Source organism: Eubalaena glacialis, chromosome 9 (genome assembly GCF_028564815.1).
Source record: "Eubalaena glacialis isolate mEubGla1 chromosome 9, mEubGla1.1.hap2.+ XY, whole genome shotgun sequence".
Lineage (NCBI taxonomy): Eukaryota > Metazoa > Chordata > Mammalia > Artiodactyla > Balaenidae > Eubalaena > Eubalaena glacialis.
Window position 1 is genome coordinate 24,712,029 of NC_083724.1, and position 24,932 is coordinate 24,736,960.

Sequence of the window (24,932 nt, forward strand, 5' to 3'; positions counted from 1 at the left end):
TTTGATTTGTTTTTGTTGCTTGTTGGTTTCCAGAAAAAGGAAAGTTTTTTAACTCTTTTATTGTTATTGATTTCTAATTTTATTGCATTATAATTACAGAACATAGTCTGCATGATACTGAATAAAATAATCTTTGGAATAAATTGATCTTTTTCTGTGGCCTAGAACATGGTCAATATTAATAAATATACAAGGTACGATCCAAATGTACATATTCTACGGTTATTATCAAAAAGGCAAGATATAACAAATGTTGGAGACGATGTGGAGAAAAGGGAGCCCTCATACACTGTTGGTGGGAATGTAAATTAGTGCAGTCACTATGGAAAACAGTAAAGAGGTTCCTCAAAAAATTGAGAATAGAACTACTATATCATCCAGCTATCTCACTTCTGGGTATTTATCTAAAGAATATGAAAACACTAATTGAAAAAGATACATGCACTCCTATGTTCATTGCCGCATTATTTACAATAGCCAAGGTATGAAAACAACCTAAGTGCCCATCAATGTATGAGTGAATAAAGAAGTGTGTGTATATATACATACACACACAATGGAATACTACTCAGCCATAAAAGAAAGATGAAATCTTGCCATTTGCAACAAAATGGATGGACCTTGTGGGTATTATGCTAAGTAAAATAAGTCAGACGGAGAAAGACAAATACCATATGATTTCACACATATGTAGAATATAAAAAATGGTTTTAAATAAATGAATAGACCAAACCAAATAAAAACAAACAAATAAATACAGAGAAAAGAGTAGTGGTTAGCAGAGGGGAAGGGGAGTAGGGGGGAGGGTGAAACAGGTAAAGGGGATCAACTGAATGGTGACAGATGGAAATTATACTTTTGGTGTTGAGCACAATGCAGCATATACAGAGGTAGAAACATAATGTTGCACATACAAAAAAAGTACATATTCTATTTGTTGGATATATGTGATATGTATCTATTTTTTCAGGCTTATTAGTCATGTTACGTAATTTTTCTATATTTGCTTATTTTATCAATAAGTGTGCTCTGTCAACTGGTGTCCCAGAAAGCTATATTAAAATTCCAACTACCCTTTCTTTTTTTTTTTTTTTTTTTTTTTTTTTTTTAAAGAGGGAGCTTTTTTTTTTTTTTTTTTCCCCCTTTAAATTTTATTTATTTATTTATTTATTTATTTATGGCTGTGTTGGGTCTTCGTTTCTGTGCGAGGGCTTTCTCCAATTGCGGCAAGCGGGGGCCACTCTTCATCGCGGTGCGCGGGCCTCTCACTATCGCGGCCTCTCTTGTTGCGGAGCACAGGCTCCAGATGCGCAGGCTCAGTAATTGTGGCTCACGGGCCCAGTTGCTCCGCGGCATGTGGGATCTTCCCAGACCAGGGCTCGAACCCGTGTCCCCTGCACCGGCAGGCAGATTCCCAACCACTGCGCCACCAGGGAAGCCCCCAACTACCCTTTCTAAACATTGTATTCCCAGCACTTAGTACAGGTACTAGATGCAATATAGTTTGTTGTTGAATAAACGAAGATACTGCCATGACTTTCTTGATACCTAGGATTCACCTTATTAGAAACAAGTTCCATAGAGCCCAGCTGAACTTATCTTTAGTTGTGACTCAACATGTCCTTGTCCACTGCAGTGCCACCTCACTAGAGGAGAAGGGTTACAGAGTGGCCAGAGACCAGGGCCTTGGAAAGGGCCAAGGCAAAAGAGGGGCACTAGTGCTTAAACTTCATTAATTTTCGCAACTCTTTCATTTGTGAAAGTGTTTTCTCCTGCCTTAGCTATTTGGTTTTAACTTCATGCCAGGACCACCAGGGAAGCAAGGCAGGTTTTATTATCCCAGACCTACAGCTGAGAGTCTGAAGGACTAGATCATAATATGGGGTCACACAGTTAATGACAGAGAACGATAGTTAATGATGAAGAAGCCCAGTTCAGTGTTCTTTCCACAGCAGTAGGCAGAAGCCCACTCATCACTTTAAAAAATTAAAGGGCATCTCATTTTGAAACATGTTTGAGAATTTGATTATCTCCCCTTCAATTAATTCATGATCACCAGATCATGGTAAATCAACAACAAGGATTGACAATTATATGGAGAAAACTGCTGGTGGGAATATAAAATGGTGCAGCTACTTTGGAAAACCATCTAGAAATCCCTCAAGAAGCTGAACATAGAGTTAAAATATAATCCAGCAATTCCACTCCCTGGTATTTACCCAAGAGAATTGAAAATTTATGTTCGTCCAAAAATGCATATCTAAATGTTCATAGCAACATTATTCATAATTGCTAAAAAATGGAAACAACCCAAATGTCTATCCATTGATAAATGAATAAACAAAATGTGGTATGTCGATACTTTTGAATATTGTTCAGACATAAAAAGGAAGGACTGATATATGCTACAACATGGATGAACTCTGAAAACATTATGCTCTGTGAAAAAAGCCAGACACAAAAGGCCACGAGTTACATGATTACATTTATGTGAAATGCCTAGAATAGACAAATTCATAGGGATAGAAGGTAAATTAGTGGTTTTCAGGGGCTGTGGAAGGGGAAAATGAGGTGAGGCTGCTAACGAGTATGGATTTCTCTTAGGGGGTGACAAAAATATTCTGGAATTAGATAGTGACAATAGTTGCACAACCTTGTATTTATTATACTAAAAACCAGTGAACTGTGTGCTTTAGAAGGGTGAACTTTATGCCATATGAATCATATCTCAATTTTTAAAAAGCGTATGGCAAATCAAGAATCATGGATCACTGCTCTAAACACCAAAAGAAAATCCTCCCCCCACAAAGAAAGAAAAGAAAATTCTGAGGAAGCAGCACAGCACACAGGAGTGTGAACTTTGGGAAAAGATGGAGCATGTTCAGGGCAGAAAGAGACAGAGACGTAGAGAACAAATGTATGGACACCAAGGGGGGAAAGTGGTGGGGGGTGGGGTGGGGGTGGTGTGATGAATTGGGAGATTGGGATTGACATATATTCACTAATATGTATAAAATAGATAACTAATAAGAACCTGCTGTATAAAAAAATAAATTAAATAAAATGCAAAAAATAAATAAATAAATAAAATCCAAAAATTCAAAAAAAAAAAAAAAAAGATGGAGCATGTTCAAATTCTACCCTTCCAATTACAACTTCCAGAACTTGGGCATTTTATTTAATTTCTCTAGGCATCGATTTTCTTACCTGTAAAATGAGGACAATATTACCTATTTCATGGGGTGGTTGTGAGGATTAAATGAAACCATTTATGTGAGACAGCTAGTACAATACTACACACTTAATAGGTATCAATAAATGACTGATACTATCATTATTACTTTTATTATTACTATTATTATTATTTTCACATCTTTCAGATCTCTCATATCTAATAATTTTTTAGTGCTATTCTTATTTGACACTTCTAATAACAGATTGTGAGGGTTTCCAGTTTCTATGAGCATAATCGTGGCAAATCCTTCAAAAGACATGGCTTAAAGGAAAGTCTATTTTTAGTATACTGAGATATCTACTGTGCCTGTTCCATGAAATAAATAATAATTAGCAAAACAGCTGCCAAAAAGCATGTCACAGGAATTCATTCACTACTTTGTTATAAATAGCAGTAGAAATGTTTGCCCATTGCGCCCCCTTGCGTATGTTCAGGAGAACTACCTTTACTCTAGAGAGTAGGTACCCTTAGAGCGTTGCAATTCAAAGTGTGGTCCTAACCTGGAAGAAATGGACAAATTCTGAGAAATGCACAACCTTCCGAGACTGAACCAGGAAGAAATAGAAAATATAAACAGACCAATCACAAGCACTGAAATTGAAACTGTGATTAAAAATCTTCCAACAAACAAAAGCCCAGGACTAGATGGCTTCACAGGCAAATTCTATCAAACATTTAGAGAAGAGCTAACACCTATCCTTCTCAAACTCTTCCAAAATATAGCAGAGGGAGAAACACTCCCAAACTCATTCTATGAGGCCACCATCACTCTGATACCAAAACCAGACAAAGATGTCAGAAAGAAAGAAAACTACAGGCCAATATCACTGATGAACATAGATGCAAAAATCCTCAACAAAATACTAGCAAACAGAATCCAACAGCACATTAAAAGGATCATACACTATGAACAAGTGGGGTTTATCCCAGGAATGCAAGGATTCTTCAATATACGCAAATCAATCAATGTAATACAGCATATTAACAAACTAAAGGAGAAAAACCATATGATCATCTCAATAGATGCAGAGAAAGCTTTTGACAAAATTCAACACCCATTTATGATAAAAACTCTCCAGAAAGTAGGCACAGAGGGAACTTACCTCAACATAATAAAGGCCATATATGACAAACCCACAGCCAACATCATCCTCAATGGTGAAAAACTGAAACCATTTCCACTAAGATCAGGAACAAGACAAGGTTGCCCACTCTCACCACTATTATTCAACATAGTTTTGGAAGTTTTAGCCACAGCAATCAGAGAAGAAAAAGAAATAAAAGGAATCCAAATCAGAAAAGAAAAAGTAAAGCTGTCACTGTTTGCAGATGATACTATACATAGAGAATCCTAAAGATGCTACCAGAAAACTACTAGAGCTAATCAATGAATTTGGTAAAGTAGCAGGATACAAAATTAATGCACAGAAATCTCTTGCATTCCTATACACTAATGATGAAAAATCTGAAAGTGAAATTAAGAAAACACTCCCACTTACCATTGCAACAAAAAGAATAAAATACCTAGGAATAAACCTAACTAAGGAGACAAAAGACCTGTATGCAGAAAATTATAAGACACTGATGAAAGAAATTAAAGATGATACAAATAGATGGAGAGATATACCATGTTCTTGGATTGGAAGAATCAACATTGTGAAAATGACTATACTACCCAAAGCAATCTACAGATTCAATGCAATCCCTATCAAACTACCAATGGCATTTTTCACAGAAGTAGAAAAAAAATTTCACAATTTGTATGGAAACACAAAAGACCCCGAATAGCCAAAGCAATCTTGAGAAAGAAAAACGGAGCTGGAGGAATCAGGCTCCCTGACTTCAGACTACACTACAAAGCTACAGTAATCAAGACAGGATGGTACTGGCACAAAAACAGAAATATAGATCAATGGAACAGGATAGAAAGCCCAGAGATAAACCCACGCACATATGGTCACCTTATCTTTGATAAAGGAGGCAAGAATATACAATGGAGAAAAGACAGCCTCTTCAATAAGTGGTGCTGGGAAAACTGGACAGCTACACGTAAAAGAATGAAATTAGAACACTCCCTAACACCCTACACAGAAATAAACTCAAAATGGATTAAAGACCTAAATGTAAGGCCAGACACTACAAAGCTCTTAGAGGAAAACATAGGCAGAACACTCTATGACATAAATCACAGCAAGATCCTTTTTGACCCACCTCCTAGAGAAATGGAAATAAAAACAAAAATAAACAAATGGGACCTAATGAAACAAAAGCTTTTGCACAGCAAAGGAAACCATAAACAAGACGAAAAGACAACCCTCAGAATGGGAGAAAATATTTGCAAATGAAGCAACTGACAAAGGATTAATCTCCAAAATTTACAAGCAGCTCATGCAGCTCAATATCAAAAAAAAAACAACCCAATCCAAAAATAGGCAGAAGACCTAAACAGACATTTCTCCAAAGAAGATATACAGATTGCCAACAAACACATGAAAGAATGCTCAACATCATTAATCATTAGAGAAATGCAAATCGAAACTACAATGCGATATCATCTCACACTGGTCAGAATGGCCATCATCAAAAAATCTACAAAGAATAAACGTTGGAGAGGGTGTGGAGAAAAGGGAACCCTCTTGCTCTGTTGGTGGGAATGTAAATTGATAGAGCTGCTATGGAGAACAGTATGGAGGTTCCTTAAAAAACTAAAAATAGAACTACCATACGACCCAGCAATCCCACTACTGGGCATATACCCTGAGAAAGTCATAATTCAAAAAGAGTCATGTACCACAATGTTCATTGCAGCTCTATTTACAATAGCCAGGACATGGAAGCAACCTAAGTGTCCATCGAAAGATGAATGGATAAAGAAGATGTGGCATATATATACAATGGAATATTACTCAGCCATAAAAAGAAACAAAATTGAGTTATTTGTAGTGAGGTGGATGGACCTAGAGTCTGTCACACAGAGTGAAGTAAGTCAGAAAGAGAAAAACACATACTGTATGCTAACACATATATATGGAATCTAAAAAAAAAAAAAAACTGGTCATGAAAAACCTAGGGGCAAGACGGGAATAAAGACTCAGACCTACTAGAGAATGGACTTGAGGACACAGGGAGGGGGAAGCATAAGCTGGGACAAAGTGAGAGAGTGGCATGGACATATATACACTACCAAATGTAAAATAGATAGCTAGTGGGAAGCGGTAGCATAGCACAGGGAGATCAGCTCAGTGCTTTGTGACCACCTAGAAGGGTGGGATAGGGAGGGTGGGAGGGAGGGAGACCCAAGAGGGAAGAGATACGGGGATATATGTATATGTATAACTGATTCACTTTGTTATAAAGCAGAAACTAACACACCATTGTAAAGCAATTACACTCCAATAAAAACGTTAAAAAATATATAAATAAAAATAAAAAATAAAAAACAAACAAAAAAAACAAAGTGTGGTCCTCAGATCAGCAGCATAGGCATCATGTAAAAAGCTTGTTAGAAGTTTAGATATCAGATTCCACTTCCAAATCAGAATCTGCATTTTAACAGTCTCCCTGGGTGATTTGTATGCAAGTTGAATTTGAGAAATACCAGCATAGAACATATGGTAAACACTTATTTTCTTAATTCAGGAAACATTTACTGAATGTCTTATATTGAGTGTTAAGTACTATACCAGGAACTGGAAATACTAAGATAAATATAATTCTTTCCATAAAGAAATTGGAGATTAAAAATCCTATAATAATTGTGCACCTTAAAAAGGCAAATTTTATGTAATGTGAATTATACCTCAATTAAAACAAACAAACAAAAAGAGTATAGTAAGTCAAGAATTATAGAAAACTGCTCTAAAACCCAGTAGAAAAATGCCAAGGAAGTAGCATAGCACACAAAAGTGTGGACTTTGGAACAAATGGACCATATTCAAATTCTACCCTTCCAATGATCAATATAGTACAATCATGCACAGAGTCCAGTGGTACACAGAGAAGAGAATGAACTCTGATTGGAAGAACTGAAGGAAAGTTCAAGGAGGATGTGGTATTTGAGATGGACCTTAATAACTATGAATTCACCAGGTGGAGAATGTTGGGGAGAGTATTCCTTTCTGAAGGAATGCCAGGAGCAAAGGCACACATGTTCAAAGGCATGTGGTGGATTAGAGGGATGTCAAGCCCTTTAGTATGTCTTTGGTGATCAGCACATTGGTAGAAAGGCAGTTACCTCAGGGGGGGAATGGGTTATGGGAAATTCTCACTTTCTAAGGTATACATTTCTATACATTTAAAAAGTTAACAACAACAGGGCGGAGGTTGAGACACAGATGTAGAGAACAGACATATGGACACCAAGGGGGGAAAACTGCGGTGGGGTGGGTATGGTGGTGTGCTGAATTGGGCGATTGGGATTGACATGTATACACTGATGTGTATAAAATTGATGACTAATAAGAACCTGCAGTATAAACAAACAAACAAAACAACTAATACTAAACTTTCATTGGGTTATTTGTATGGAAATATGTTAATATAAATGTTTCAGACATTACATGAAATTTCTAAAAATCTTATATGTTCTGGTATAATGTTATAAGTCATAATCCTAGTTATTACTTTAAAATGTATATCTCAGAAATAACTAGTTTTCTTGTCAACTGCATTATTATGAACTTTCATCAAATCTTTAACCGTGGTCATTTTTAAGTCTTTTGTCATTTACAGACAGTTCTGGGTGTACTCTGATGCTTTTGTAAATATGTTCCTATAAAAGGGTTTCATCTTCAGGAAATTCATGGAAAAGACTCTGACAAGTACAGGTTTCTGGTACCTGACTGGACTGCTGAACTGAATGAATAAGCATTTTCAGAACTCTAATGAAAAACTGATGAGCTCATAAAAGTGCTAACAATAGATCAAGATGAAAAAAAAAAATTAATTACATGGGACTGAGTGAACTGATGAGGATGAGTATAATTTTTGTGACTTTCTGTTTGAATTTGAAAAAAGAAAAAATCCCACAAGGACTCAGAGGCAAAGAATATACAAATCAATTTTCACTGCAAAGTAAAGGAGCTGTTACAGTGGAGGATTACCGGACTGAATGTCAATATTATGACATAGTATGAGTGTGTTTCATGTTTGGTAATTGCAATCATTGTTGCTTTTGTTGTGGTCATCCATGTACAATGCTTGGTGTCAGTCTATCTCTTGTAAAAATAAAAAAAAAAAAAAGTAACATGGAAGGGCAGGGCTCACTTTTCCTATAGATTCAAGAGCTGCCAGAGCTTCTGGAGCCCACAAACCAACACTAGCACAAACCACATCTACTCAACAGCCTTACTTCAGATGCCATGCATTGCATTCTGTATTCTTAGATATTAAAGACACGTAAACCCTCAAAAAAAAAAAAAAAGTTAACAACAAAACAAGAACAAGAAATGTCTAAGATTAATTGTCTAAACTTTCATCAAAATAAACAAAAATAAGAACAGAAATCAATGAAATAGAATATGGTTAAACAAAAAAAATTACTTACACCAAAAGCTCATTCCCTGAAAAATATCAACAAATTTGACAAACCCTTAGCCAGACTGATCAAGTTAAAAAGAAAAACACAATTACCAATAGCAGAAATGATAGCGGGAACATCACTACTAACTTTAAAGTCATTAAAGGGACAATAAGAGAAGACTGTGAAAAGATGTTTGCCAATGAACTCAGCAACTTAGATGAAATAGACAAGTGTCTTGAAAGATAGAAATGAATAAAACTGACTCAAGAAGAAATAGGAAATCTGAGTATCTCAATATCTGTTAAAGAAAACTGATTTGTGGGATTCCCTGGCAGTCCAATGGTTAAGACACCTCGCTTCCACTGCAGGGGGCATGGGTTCGACCCCTGGTTGGGGAACTAAGATCCCGCATGCTGTGTGGCATGGCCAAAAAATAGAAAAAAAAATCAATTTGTAATTTAAAACCTTCTAACAAAGAAACTTCCAGACCCAGATATCTTTACTGATAAATTCTATCAAGCATTAAAGGAAGAAATCATACCAATTCTACCAGAGAACAGAGGAAGAGAGAACACTTCCCAAGTCATTTTATGAGACCAACATTATCTTTATACCTAAACTAGACAAACACATTGCAAAGAAATGAAAAACTGAGACCAATAGCCTTCATAATATGATTGCAAAAATCTGTAACAAAATTTTAGGAAATCAAGTCAGGCAATGTATAGAAAAGGTTAATCATCATGGATCAAGTGTTTGAATATTTAACGTTTGAATTTCAATTATTGTATTTCACCATATTAACAGATCAAAGAAGAAAACCCACATGATTTGCTCAATAGATGCAAAAAAAGTATCTGACAAAACCTAACACAAATTTCTTATAAAGTTAAGCACATATGTACCACAGACTCAGCAATTCCACTCCTGGTTGCTACCCAAGAGAAATTAAAACACATGTCTACACAAAGATTAGTATGTAAATGTTATAGCAATTTTATTCATAGTAGTCAAAAACTAGAAACCATCCACCTGTCCCTTAACAGGGGAATAGATAAACAAATTGAAGTATATCCATACAGCTGAAACTACTCGGCAATAATAAAAATGACCTTTAACAACATGGATGGACTTGGAGGATATTATGCTAAGTGAAATGTCAGACAGAGAAAGACAAATACTGTATGATACCACTTACATGTGTAATCTAAAAAAATACAACAAACTAGTGAACATAACAAAAATGAGACTCACAGATATAGAGAACAAACTAGTGGCTACCAGTGGGGAGAGGGAAGAGGGGAGGGGCAACATATGGGTAGGGGATTAAGAGGTACCAAACTACTGTGTATAAACGAAATAAGCTACAGGGACATATTGTACAACACAGGGAATATAGCCAATATTTTATAATAACTATAAGTGGCGTATAACCTTTAAAAATTATGAAACATTATGTTATACACCTGTAACTTACATAACATTGTACATCAACTATACCTCAATTAAAAAAAAAAAAAAAAAAAAACATGACGGCGCCGCCGGGGGGCCCCGCGGACTCTGCGTAGGCGTTGGCGCCGGAGAGGTCCGGCCGTCTGGGGCTGACACCCAGCGCCCAGCCCATCGAGTCCGCGGCGCCTCGGCCCCGGGGTGCCGCCGCGGCCTGGGAGCATCGGCCGGGCGGGCCGGCATTAAACTGAGATGTCCCTGTACGATGACCTGGGAGTGGAGACCAGTGACTCAAAAACAGCAGCCTGGTCCCCAAACTTCAAACTTCTGTAGTCTCAGCTCCAGGTGAAGAGGGCAGCTGTCACTCAGGCAAAGAGCCAGAGGACAAAACAAAGTACAGTCCTTGCCCTGGTAATCGACCTGAAGCGAGGTGGCTCTTCAGACCAGAGGCAGATTGTGGACACCCCGCCGCACGTGGCAGCGGGCCTCAAGGATCCGGTTCCCAGGGGGTTTTCTGCAGGAGAAGTTTTGATTCCCCTAGCTGATGAATATGATCCCATGTTTCCTAACGATTATGAGAAAGTAGTGCAGCGCCAAAGAGAGGAGCGACAGAGACAGCGGGAGCTGGAAAGACAGAAATAGAAGAGAGAGAAAAGAGGCGTAAAGACAGACGTGAAGCTAGGGGGTTTTCCAGGCGACCAGATTCAGATTCTGATGAAGATGAAGATTACGAGCCAGAGAGGAGGAAGAGAAGTATGGGCGGAGCTGCCATTGTACCACCCACTTCCCTTGTAGAGAAACACAAAGTTACCCTGAGACTTTCCTTATGAAGAGGATTCAAGACCTCGCTCACCGTCTTCCAAAGCTGCTATCCCTCCCCCAGTGTACGAGGAACAAGACAGACCCAGATCCCCGACCGGCCCCGGCAACTCCTTCCTCCCCAACGTGGGTGGCAGAGTAGCACATAAAATCATGCAGAAGTATGGCTTCCAGGAAGGCCAGGATCTTGGGAAGCACAAGCAGGGCTTGAGCACAGCGCTGTCAGTGGAGACCAGCAAGCGGGGAGGCAAATCATCGTGGGCGACGCCACTGAGAAAGATGCAACCAAGAAGTCGGATTCAAATCCATTAACTGAAATACATGAAGTGTCCTACTAAAGTGGTCCTACTAAGGAACATGGTTGGTGCAGGAGAGGTAGATGAAGACTTGGAAGTTGAAACCAAGGAAGAGTGTGAAAAATATGGCAAAGTTGGAAAATGTGTGATATTTGAAATTCCTGGTACCCCTGATGATGAAGCAGTACGAATATTTTTAGAATTTGAGAGGGTTGAATCAGCAATTAAAGTTGTTGTTGATCTGAATGGGAGGTATTTTGGTGGATGGGTGGTCAAAGCATGTTTCTACAATTTGGATAAATTCAGGGTCTTGGATTTGGCAGAACAAGTGTGACTGTAAGAACTAGACCCTGAGTCATCTCCAGCAATCCTTCAACAAGCCGCAGACCAAGCAGAGGAGAGCAAGGCGACAGGCAGCCCGCGTGGCTGTGGGTACAGAGACTCTGGAAGGACTTCTAAGATATATGTCGACTGATTCCTTTTTTATTTTGTGGTTTTTTAAGATAGTATAAAAATCCTTTTAAAAAAAACAAAACAGATAACTAATAAGAACCTGCTGTATAAAAAAGTAAAATAAAATTCAAAAATTCAAAAACATAAGTAAATAAATAACAATCTGTGTGCCTCTTTGGTTGTCTCTCTTTTTTATTACCACTTCTGAGGTGATTACATGTTTTGCTAGGATTTCATGATAATCCTCAAGTGCTTCAGTGATATGGCATTTCTTGCACTAAAAAATCTAGAAAGTTTTGGGATATGGGGTTGTGTTACCCTTTGCTTTTCTTTTTTTTGATTCATTTTGATAAAACCTGCAAATTACTAAAAAAAGAAGAAAAAGAAATGACCTATGATACATGCAATCGCATGGATGAATCTCAACATTTTTGTGCTGAGTGAAAGAAGCCAGACATAGAAGACTACATACTGGAAGATTTCGTTTATATGAAACTATAAAAAAGACAAATCTATCAAGACGGAAAGCAGATCAGTGGATGTCTAGGACCAGGGATGGAAAATTGAGAAAGGGAACAGGGAACATTTTAGGATGATGTAAATGTTCTCTATATTGATCATGATACTGATTATACAGGTGTATAAATATGTCAAAAGTCACCAAATGCACACGTAAAATAGATGCATTTTAATCTGTAAATTATACATTAATAAAATTGATTTTTTTTCACGAGTGCACATCTATGGGGGTTTTTATTGCAAAAAAGAAACTGTCTTGGAGGGTCTTACAGTTGCTGGATATGAGTTTGAGCTGGACCATGGAATGTTCTGGCATCATGGGTGAGGTCAGAGAATCCTGTCTGCTGGAGCTCTGGTGACAGTTGGAATCCTAACAGTCATACTGGTGCAGTGGGTGCAGACAGAGCTGCTGATGTTGCCAGTTCAGTGAAAGTGTGAAGGTCTCAAAGCATCAGGAGGCTTTGATTTACACTTTTGTACTTGGGTCATTCACAATGGTTCCCAGAGAAGCAAGATCTGCCCGGTGACATGGACAAGGGGATGAAGTCTCCAGCCACTTTTCCAGGAACACCCCCAGTGCTGATGCTGGGCCTGTGGTGAAGAAGCATGAAAGGAGAAGCATCCAGTGGTAAGGAGAACATAGCTTTGAGAGCTGAGAGTCCAGTCTGGTGGCCCAAAGCTAGCTAGACAGGCCCGCCTGTTTCCTAGGGAGGAAGAAAGAGTGAGAGCCCAGGGTTCATGGCTAGGAGAAAGGGCAGAGTGGCACAAGAAAGGAGAGCATCTTTAATGTCCTTCCCAAGAGACCCAAATGGCCTAAGGAAGACAGACTCTACATGTCTCAATCCCTGCCTTCTCAGAATTTTCCTCCCAAAGTTGCCTGTGCCCCCTGCCAGCCCCTGGGACACACCTCTTGCCTGGATCACTCTATTCAGACAGAACTGCTGTTTCACCAAACTGGATTCTTTCCTATACTTTCCCTTTTTCAATTACTGATGGCCACCTGTGGTCACTGGGCTTAGAAGGATGGCCTTAGAACCAGTTTCACTCCCCCATTTTACTGAGAAGGAAAATGGAGCCCTGGGAGGCAACATCCAAGTTATGAATTGGAAAACTTTAGATCTAGTCAGAACCAAGTTCAAATTTCACTCTCCCATTTGCTAGCTCTATCAAAGTGGACAAATCTCGTAAGGTCTTTGAGCCTCCTTTGCCTTAACTGTAAAAGAGGTACAATGACCCCTTCATCGTGGGGTTGTCCCAAGGATTACACAAGACAATGCGCAGACCGCACCTGCAGGATCTCTACCACGTATTCGGCCACCAAAAATGGCTTTAGGGGTCAGGGGGAGGGTTGTATCTTGCCAGGAAGATGGCTGCCCTGGACATCTCACTGCCTTCTCTGGCCTTTGTTTCTGAAAAAATGCACTTCAGTGTTCATTCTGGTCTCTTAGGGCCCATTAGTGTCTTTTTTCTTTTCTCTTTCCTTCTTTGATCTAAGTAGAGGAATCTGAGTACTCGATGGCAGTTTTCTGACCCAACCAATACCCTTTTCCACCTGTGTAACTGACGGTGGTGGCAGCAATAACCACAAGAGCCCCAGTAATAATACCTTTCCCACCCACACAGGCAGGCTTTGCCCTCTTTAGAAGCAGCAAAGGGCAGGGCATGCAACAGGGCAGCAGGCGGCCACACTCACCGGCGACCTAAGCCCCCTCACAGAAGCCCCTGGAGCGATGACTACCACTATCCCCCAATCCAGAGTGTTCTTCCCGCCCTGGCACGGCAAGCAGGACAGACTAGGGGCTGGGGTTTATTTTCACAGGTCTCACCATGCCTGGAAGACAGATTACAGGCAGGTACATGCGCAAGAGGCTTTCAGACTCCAGATCCAAGATGTCCCTGATCCAGAGCTCACACTCGGCCCATGTGGTATCAGCAAGTGGCCCCTGGCAACCCCTTCCAGCATCACCCCACTCCTTCCTCTAGGGGGAGCTGATGGGCCACAGGTGCTCAACCCCAATTACTATTTACTTCATCGGTGTAAGCTTAGCTCATCACAATGCCATTAGCATCAAGAGGCAACTCAAAACTCGGGCAACCAGAAGTGATGCTCAGGTCATCTGTCCTAAAGCAAGACCCCCAGGTCACATTCCACCAGTGTCCTTGGCTCACTTCACTTCTGCGGTAGCAAGAAAGCCAAAACTTCACAGACTTCTACCCAAGTACCTTTCATGTACTTACTACTAAAACCTAAAAAATGCCTGTCTTCTGATACTACAGATTTATCTTATGATAGGACTCTTCACATAATATCAATCATGGCTAACACTTATTGAACACTTACATTGTCCCAGGAACTGTGCTAAGTGTTTGAAATGCATGATTTCACTTAATCCCCACAACATTCCATAAGGTTGTTACCATTATTACCCCCGTTTCACAGATAAGGAAATTGAGGCTCTTAGACTTTGAGTCTAATAGCAGAAAGATTTGAACCCAAGTCTGTTGTTCTAATTATTATTCCCACCACTACCTTGCGACATTAATTATAAATCAGAGGGGAACCTTTCCTCATAGCCCTTATGCTGTGGGTACAACATTTTGACAATTGAGACACATACTCTGCTATTAATACACAGACAGTCAAGTGTCCTTCTCTGAGTTGACAATATGCTCCTAACCTTCAGGTCCAAGAGCATCTCAAGAAACAGCTTAACCTGGTAGTAAGTTACTACCAGAGAGCAGAGGAAACTAGTCATTCAGTTGAAGCACATTGCCATTTTTGATCCACCTTTGGCATCCTGATGCATGACAGTAATGATCCTGTTTGCCAGGTACTGCAACTGGCTGGGCTTTGATCCTGATGGCATCACCTGGGCTTAATGCCCTGTAGAGTCCTGCTGAGGATCTAGCGAGGCAGAGGGGGGCTTTCGGAGCCTCCTGCCTCAACTCTCTGACTCTGCTCTGATTCCCCGTCCCCCCGCATAAATCTTGGGGGCTTCTCTGGGGTGTTTGTATGAGCATGTGGGAGAAGAGTCTTAAGCTCTTTCCTAAGAAGAGGCTGCACCCATTCCACAGGGTCCCAGAGCCCTTCCAGGAGGCCAGATTTGGTGGGAGCAGGGAGTGGGTAGTGGAGGAGCAGGATTTTATGACAGCAAGACAAATGAGGTACTCCCTTGTTCAGAACCAAATGTCCTACTGATTGGTGTAGGGTCAAAATGTAAGCGCTGAGAAAGTCCAAGGAAGGAGAGGGGATGGGAGCAAGGGCAGTAGAAAAGATTTCAGGAGCAGAGAGCCTTAAGCCAACAGGCAGGATTTGGATAAGAAGGACATTCCTGGCAGAGAACAGATGAAAGATTATACTGAATGAGGACCAAAGGGGAGAGGCTAGAGGCATGAGATGTAGCTGAGGACCCTGTGGGAACCTAAGCAGCAGAGCAGAGTGGGCCTAGAGTGGGAGTGAAAGGAGGTAGTAAGGAACAGGGCTGCACCATGAGGGAAATGGCTTCCCGGGAAGACCAAACTCACAAGGTGTGCTGGACAGAGAGGTGATGGAGAGGCTTGGAAGCAGGAGTCCAGTTAGGAGGTCCAAATCTGTCACCCAGTTCCAACATGTGGGTTTTTTCCCTACACCAAGCAACTGTCTGGCACCAGCTAGGTGGTCTACAATTCAACTAAACGCTGACACTATCGACCTGTAGATGGCATCAGATCCCACAGGTTTAGGGCTCAGTCCTACAAGACTAGCCCCCCACTTCCCCACTTGAGACACCAATCACAAGTTCAGGTTGTCACCTGTGCTTCTGACTGACCAGCTATAGATGGGAGCTACCCCCAACCCCTCCTTGGGTTTGATTAATTTGCTAGAGTAGCTCACATAACTCAGAGGAACATTTTACTTACTAGACAACTGGTTTATTATAAAAGGATATAACTCAGGAACAGCCAGATGGAAGAGACGCATAGTACAAGGTGGGGGGAAAGGGCTCGGAGCTTCATGCTCTCCCCAAGTGCACCACTCTCCCCAAATCACCATCCCAGAAGCTTTCTGAACCCCATCCTTAGGGGTTTTATGGAGGCTTCATTACATAGGCTGGCTGATTACATCATCGGCCACTGGCGGGGGGGCTTCTAAGGGTGGGGACTGGTTGTCAACCACCTGATTAGAGGACACGGGTTCGAGCCCTGGTACGGGAAGATCCCACATGCCATGGAGCAACTGAGCCTGTGCGCCACAACTACTGAGCCTGCGCTCTAGAGCCCGCGTGCCACAACTACTGAGCCCACGTGCCACAACTACTGAGCCCATGAGCCACAACTACTGAGCCCACGTGCCACAACTACTGAAGCCCGCGCACCTGGAGCCCGTGTTCTGCAACGAGAGAAGCCATCGCAATGAGAAGCCCGTGCATGGCAACAAAGAGTAGCCCCCGCTCGCTGCATCTAGAGAAAGCCTGCGCACAGCAACGAAGACCCAAGCAGCCAAAAATAAATAAATTAATTAATTAATTTAAAACAAATTTTTTTAAACTAATTAAAAAAAAAAGTTCCCAGCAAAAGACAGGAAAATGGGACTTGACCTTGCCATCTTCCCAGGCTTTTGGCTTCTCTGTACCTACCCGATTCCTAGACTAGTACCATCACCGATGCCTTAGGGTAGCTTTAGACCAAAGGCAGGTTGTCTGGATTGACTTCTCCTTCCGGTCCTGAGGACAACACTACAAGCTTGGGAAAAATTGACCTTTCCCCAGCCTCTGGTATCACCTCTCCTTTCTCTCAAGCAAGACTCTCTGGACATGGATTCCAACACCACTCCACCCCTGCTGTCCCCTGGGGTCTCATTAGAATCTGTCAAAGTCTTGAGCAGCTCAGGACTTGGCCCTGGAGACGACTCTCAGACACAAAGCCCACCCAGAGGGGAGCATTCTAAGTTTGTCACCTCCCAGGAAAGCCTCTTGAAACACTCTTCATCAGCCAGGAACCCTCAAGCATCAGAGATAGAAGTTCATTAACTGAACTCTTTCCAAGCCCATTTCTCAGAAAGCATCCCCTCCCTTTCTGCCTCCTACGTTACCTGAAAATTCCTGGCAGCTCCACCTCGACTGACAGGTGTGGATTCTCAGGACTGTGACAATTATTTGAATGTGTTTGTTTAGTGTTTCCGTATTTGAACAGGCAACACCCCCATTAAGGCTGAGAGGTTGGTACCATCAGCTTCAGCTTAGATAAAAGGAGAGGGAAGCAGCTTAGATAAAAGGAAGAGGTTAAGTTGCTTCTCCAAGTTCACAGGGCTAGGAAGTGAGGGAAACAAGATTCTCTGTCTCATTCTAGAGCCCAAACTCCTGACCCCCATGTTCTAGTGCTGGGCTGTCCAATAGAATAGCCACTAGCCACTACGCTAGCTACTTATGTTCAAGTTTTAATTAATGAGAATCAAGTAAAATTAAAAATCCACTTCCTCAGTTCTAATAGTCACACTCCAGGGGCCCACTAGCCACATGTGCCTAGTGGTTATCACATCTGAGAGTGCAAATATGGACTGTTTCCACCCTCATGGCGAGTTCTGCTGGACAGCCTGTAGTCTGATGCTTCTCATTTGTACATCTGGGCAAGAGGCAAAGTTACTGCCCGGCCCACCACCCTCACGGCTACCCCATCCCTTCATGAAAATAGCCCCAAATGCCTCTTTAGAGCAGCATGACCCTGACTTGTCTTTCTTTTCTTGCTGCCAGCTCTGTCCAGTCTCCAGGAGGGTGGCAGGAAACCTCGCCAACAAGACACATGGAAAGAATGAGATTTGAGGGCTGAGACTGTGCAGCCAGGCCTCCCCACACGTGTACTGGCAGTCCAACTGGAAAATGGCAGTGAGTGAGCCCCCAGCCACAGCCCAGGCAAGGGGCAGATGCCCTCAGCCTCACCGTGGATGTCGCTGACATTTCTCGGGAGTCAGCGTGCCCTCCTGGCCCCCAAGCTGTGTTACGGCCAACTGTCCCTAGAAACTCGGTCTTTACTAGCTTCTGGAAGTTTTAAGGGCAAGGAATATCCATTTTTCATAAAGCCCTGGATTCCTCTTGACTTCTGTACACTCAGAGCTTACATCTGGAAAAGAAACCTCATCCTCTGATCAGCTACCATGTGGTTTCTTTTTAGAAAGAAACTTTACTGAAGGAATGTGCCCAGCAGGCTGCCTGTTGGCCCCGAGTGGCATTTCGGCTGTGCCTCCTCTACCTTTAGAACCACACTCCCCAAGGATACCCAGGAGCATCCATCTCCCGCTCTCAGCATCCAGCATGGAGACTGCGCCCCGCTTCCCTGGTCTCTGCCTCAGCGGTTTCAGCCCCATTTCGCATCCTGTTCATTTCTGGTCCAAACACAGCCTGCTGGCACCATATTCCTTTCCTGCTGGCACCATATTCCTTTCCTGCTAGCTGTGGGTCCTGCTCAGCTTGCTCTTCTGGGCATCTACACCCTGACTCCAGGGGAGTGAGGAGAGGGGGCAGGCTCTGCTTTCTGACTGCCTGCTCGGTGACCCGTGATAAAGTAGAAGTCAGGATGCCGAAGTTCTTCCTAACCCAGGATGGAGTGTGCATCCCAAGCCCCAAGCTGCAGTGACCAGCCGTTGGGACATCCCCACCATGATCTTCTCCCTTTTCGGGAGTAGCGTCTCTAGCAGAGAAACTGACTGTGTCTTTTTCTCCAGGTTTCCTCCTCCATATCAGACTCAGGGTCAGACAGGAGGTTTTCAATGGACACATCCTCCCTACAGTAAGCCCCTCAGGAAGGACCCTCTCTCCATGTGACTCTAGCCCCTTTCTCACCAACTAAGAGGTTGGCCCTCGCTTTAGCATTTGGACCTGCAAGTAGTAGGCATTAAGGACCCTCTTCCTGTTAGGTAGCACACAGAAAGCAGACAAAGCATGTAGGAAGAATAGCAGGATGAGGACAAATATCGTGCTGAAAGGTTGACTGGAAGAAAAAGTATTTGCAAAACGTTTGCTGAAGAGCCACTGTCAGCCTATATTCATAGCTATTCTATTACCATAAAAACAGCCCATACAAACTGATAAGAAAAATTTCAACGAAAACTTTGGAAAAAGGGCAGAATTTATGAAAAGGCAATTCTCACACACATACACAGATGCACACGCAAGGTAACTGAAATGCCTAAAATGGAATATGTTCAATTTCACTGATAGAAGGGAAAATAGAAGACTGTGAGAAGACAGTTTTCACCCATTAGATTGGCAAAGATTAAAAAGAATGAACATTCCCAGTGCTGGCAGCATGCTGTGTCAAAAACTGTGAAGGGTCTGGAATGTTTTCCCACTTGCACAGTTTTTGTTTTATATATATATATATATATATATATATATATATATATATATATATATATATATATATATATATATATATGCCGCAGAAGCATGAGCACTTGGGTCAGAGAAAAGAGTTCTTTATTGATGCAACCAGATCAATAGAGTAAAGTGCAGTGTCGGTCCCTGACTCCTAGACCCACAGGTAATGCTGTGAGGGCTGATAAAAACTCTCTTGTGAGTGGCAGGTTTCATTCCATAGACAAGGGATGGAAAAAAATATTTCCTCCATTTGTATACAGGAGAGAGGCAGCCACCTCCCTCCTCTCTGGGAAGGAGAGGGAAAAACCTTTGCCCTTTGGAGAAGAGATAGGAAGGATCCTAGATGCTCACTCTGACCTTTTGGAATGTAAAAATCTCTCTCCAAGGGCCAGCTAAGCCCGGTAGGTGTCTCAGGCTTTTACCAAGAGATGGCTCCAAGGTTCGGGCTTCATCCCTTTTGAAACGTAAACACTAGGGAAATAGTGGTCCACTATTCCTGACACTTTGGAAGCTTAACCTAGGGATCTAGTCCAGATTATAGTCATTTGTCCCATTTGGGGAGATAAGAGAAATTTTGTTATCGTTTTGGATTAGAGGAATCAGCAAATGGCTACAGATCTAATTCTCATAGTGTATGAAAAGCAAAACATGCCTAGGAGAAGTGAAGGCAAACATTCTCTGTCTTTATACCAAATACATTTCTCTGTCTCAGGAGGCTAGAGCATTTTACAGGAGCACTGAGAAATCCAGAGAAGGTTTACTTCCCCACACAAGGTTGCAGAGAGAAAAGGGCATTCTTGGCCTTTGCTGACAGAAATGTGTATTGCTATAGCTCTTTAGGGAAGTAATCTAGCAAATCTATTCTGACTGCACACCTTAATACTCCAGAAATCCCACTTTATAAAATATAACAAACAGAAATGAAACACAAAGTCAAAAGAATATACATATAAGAATGCAAATTGCAGGACTGATAGAAATGGCAACAAATGGAAAACAATTGAAATACCTGTCCATAAGAAATGTATAAATTGCTGCAACAGTTATACCATGAAGTATGTTGTGGGCTTTTTTAATGTTTATTCTATATCTTCATAGATATAGAAGTATATCTATGTATGTAAGTATATCTTTAAGTATATACTTGCATACACAGGTGAGAAAGGCAGAATGGAAGAGATATATATCCATTTGTAAAACGATGAAAAAACTTACATGTACATGTCATACAGGTGCATGATTATATGGGAGAAAGATGTGGGAGGATAGACTTTTAATATTAATTGCCTTTGGGAGAGTGGAGATAGGAAAAGAAAGAGGAAGGTAAAGTTTAAATTCAGCAAAAAAGAAAAATATGCCTAGCTCAATATCAGCGGAAAATTTAGGATATAAAATTCTCTCTGTGATATTACTCTAGGTATATACTAATTGAATCTATTCCTGGATAAGGACTAGAATAGTATGTCAACAAATGAAAATATTTTATTTGGGGACTCATATTTTATTTATTCACTCAACAAATATACTGAATGTCTACTCTGTACCAGGCCCTGTTCTCATCCCTGGAAAGATGGTACTAGACAGAATCCTTGAACTCATGGAGTTTACTCTCTAGTGGGAGAGATAGACAATGACTTTGGTCAAGAATAAATGTGTCAGAAAATGTCAGGTGGTAATAAGTGCTATGATGAAAAATTAAAACAGGAGAAGGACCAGGGTGATGGGGTTGCCATTTTAAATGGTGATCAGAAACAGCGTCTCTCTGATCTAAGCAAGGACCTAAAGAAAGTAGGGAAGCAATCACACGCTTTCTCCTTCCCAGGTCAAGCATCATCAGGTTCTCAGCCCCGCCTTTCATGGTTTATTTCTGGACCCTCTCTCAAAGGGCTCCAGTTAGTGGATCCCAAAACCAAACACACCCTTCTTCTAGTGTGGTTTAACTAACACAGGGAAGAGGCAGTGAGTACGCACCTAGCTTTCCCCTGGCATACACCATGTTGTATGTAGAATAAAATTGTTCTGGAGGCAGTAAGATGTCAGAGTGAAAAGTATGTAATTTGGAGGCACGTGTTCTGGATTCAACAACTGGCTCTCCTACTTACTAGCTGCATGACCTTGAGCAAGTTATTTATCCTCTCTGGGACCTTCTCAATAAAACGAAGGATAATAATCCTATCTACTCCCGTAGAAACCATTAATTTTAAAAACTTAAACGACGCCTGGTACATAATAAGAGCTAAAAAGAAATAGCTCTGTTATTACTATTGCTACTTACTACTGCTACTGCTGATATTTTAAGGGTTGGCCCACTTGCAGTATGGACTCACATTGAACTTGTAGAGTTTTGAGGGCCTGGTTGCAACTTACAAATGGTCACTCCTCTTTTCTTAGAACTTACCACCTATTGGTAAGGGAGGCAGGGAGAAAGAGAAGACAGGGGTGGGGCGCTACTGCTTTGAACCATGCCGCCCGAGGAGGCCTCTCTGAGGCAATATTTGAGCTGAACAAAGTAGGCAGCTCAAATAATATTTTCATTATTAAGGAAATGAGCATGTATGAAGGAACATGTACCCAACTTAAAGATGCTTCTGGACTCTTAACAACTCAACCAAATCAAAGCAACATGAAAAAATTTTTATACCTGGAATATTTGTCATATAACGAATAAAAAAGTATTTAATTTGTGTTAATGTTCTCTTTTAATCCTTTATCAAAAATATCAGGTAGAAATCATTTTTGTATGTTGTTGAAATATGTAGTCTCATCACAACACATTGGTTCATGATTCACAAACCTTGTATTTGTTTAATACGTCAGGTTTTTTAAACAGAACATCTCTGAAATTTTGGCATAACTGTATCACAGAAAAACTGATTCCCTGTTTATTATTTGAGTCACTCATTATCATTTTAAAACAAGTAAAGTTATGAAAAAATATTTTTTAGATTTTTTAGAGGAATAACATGATTTGGAGAACCCCAAGAAACTCCCCCTCCCCATTTTTCCGTGAAATCCTTAAGCTAAATATCTTCCAGGAGTTTGGAAACATTACTTTCTAACGGGAGGAGACTGACAATAACATATGGAAAAAAATGAATACATAAAATGTTAGGTGGTGTTAATTGCTACAAAGAAAAATAAAGCAGGATAAGGGTCTAGAGGGAAAATGGGGGCTGCTGTTTTAAATAGGGTGGTCGGTGATGAGGAAAACACATACAGATAAAGACGAGAAGGCAAAGGAAATCTGAGGAAGGCTTCTAGCAATCACAAAGGAGGGAATGGTGGGACCCATGGAGGAAGTCCTTGTGAGCTTCAACTCGAAAGCTCAGTGTTTGGGAGTTTTCACGCAAGGAGGGGAGGAAAGTGCTTTCCAGGCACCAGGAACTGCACGTGTGGAGGGAGGGGAACTGAACTGGCCTGAGCGTGTTTAGTAATGACAGGGAGCTGGGTGTGGTCCTAGTGCAGGAGAGTGGCAGGTTGCTGCTATACAAAGGAGGTAGAACTGGGCAGGTGCAGAATGCTTTGCATATCACGCTTGGGAGTTTAGTTACAGGAAACCAAGATCACATCCTGGATCTGGTCTAGTTAATTTCACGGAAGATGCTCTGGCAACGTGACTGATGGACTGAAGTCTTCCCCTCCAAAATCCCTACCAGGACTGTAGCCCAGACCACAGCAGGACACGTTCTAATTTTCCTGCCTTTGCCTTCACACTTTAGAATCAGCTTTTCCTTCGTGGCAGCATTGACAGAGATCCCGGTTGCCCATTCCAGCATCCATTTCCTGTCTCTTACATAGTGACAGAGCCCTTGGCTTTAACAGAGCACAAAGCTGCTTGGAATAAAAACCTTATTTCCCAGCCTCGCTCATAGCTAGAGCTAAGTTCCAACCATGAGATGTAAATGGAAGTGTTAGGGGAGCTTTCTGGAAATCTTGAGACCGCTGGAACATACCTTCACCCTCTTCCTTCCTCTATCCCCTCCTGCTTTCTGTTAGAATGGTGGCGTGATGGTGGGAACTTGGGACCAACAAGATGGTGGAGAAACAAGAGCAAATCTGGGTCCCCAGGGACTGTGGAGCTGCCATTCCAGCCTTGACCTCTTACCTCTGCACTTGGTTTAAATGACAGTCTTTCATATTTAAGTCACTGTCATTTTGAATTTTCTGTCCCTTGAAGCCAAAGTCAAAGGCAGGAAAAGTACATGCAGTTTTTTGGGTTTTGTTTTTATTCTGTAAATACCTTCATCTTCCCGTGTTGCTGCCTTTGGGGAGGAGCAGCTCATTCCAGTGAACTGAAAGTTTAGAGGAAGACAGAGCCGTCCCTCCAAGCAGGGGTGCCAGGTGCACCTGGCGAGGTGTCCCAGCCATAGCCTCCCACATGCTCCCTCATTCTCAGTGCAATTGGTTGTGTCTCTTTTGCTATATTTTACCAATTGCAAAACAGCTGCCTTATTTGCCTTTGGGAGAAATGTTTAGGCAGGATTGGCTTGAGAATCATGGTTATCTTTTTATGCATTCATTATTTCTGGAATACGCACTATACGCCTGGCACTGGGATGGTCATGTTCAGAACGAGGAACCCAAGGAGTCTGCTGTGTCCTGTGCAGATCAGATAACTCGAGGTACAGTGCGTTCCTCAGGATTCCACTGGGGGAAGAGGGTCACATTGTGAGTGGGATACTGACAAACTTGAGCATATCCAGGGGGGACCTAGGATGGTCTGGACTGCACTCAAATCTCAAATTTCAAAACCTTAAGGTATAAAGGTAAGAGGAACGCAGGATGTGGCAGATGTCCTATTTTGGTCTAACCAGAATCCTTTGCCTCCTTATTCTGGTAACTATTTCCCTTGCTTTGTAGAGGACCTGCTCCTTTCCTATTCCTTGTGATTCTGGAGGGGGGTTTTGAAACAGGAGGGAAGGAGGCAGAGCACAACCTCTGAAAGAATGACATAGCCCAAGGACATGACATAAACTGATTAGAACCAAATGGGTCCAAGATGGCAGACAAGTCGACTTCCACTAGACCTTGAGCCTCAGTATACGCTCACAACAGCAAGCTAAATGACACACCCACAGGCGCCATGACAGTTCCAAGACCTATCATAAGGATCAAAAAGTGGGCGGTGGCCCAACTCCTGGAAATCCCTGCCCTTTCCTAAAATAACTGGAATACTCCCCCCACTCATTAGCCCATGAAATGACCCACTCCTATAAAAACTGACAACCCCATACCCTGGTGCCTTTCTCACCTTCTGAGATGGCCCACACTCTGTCTGCAGAGTGTGT

At 41.6% G+C, this 24,932-nt stretch overlaps 1 pseudogene; it reads left to right on the plus strand.

The window, feature by feature from the left end:
• The first annotated feature begins 10,457 nt into the window (after positions 1-10,457).
• On the plus strand, positions 10,458-11,678 carry LOC133098286 (splicing factor 45-like; annotated as a pseudogene).
• Positions 11,679-24,932: the final 13,254 nt, after the last annotated feature.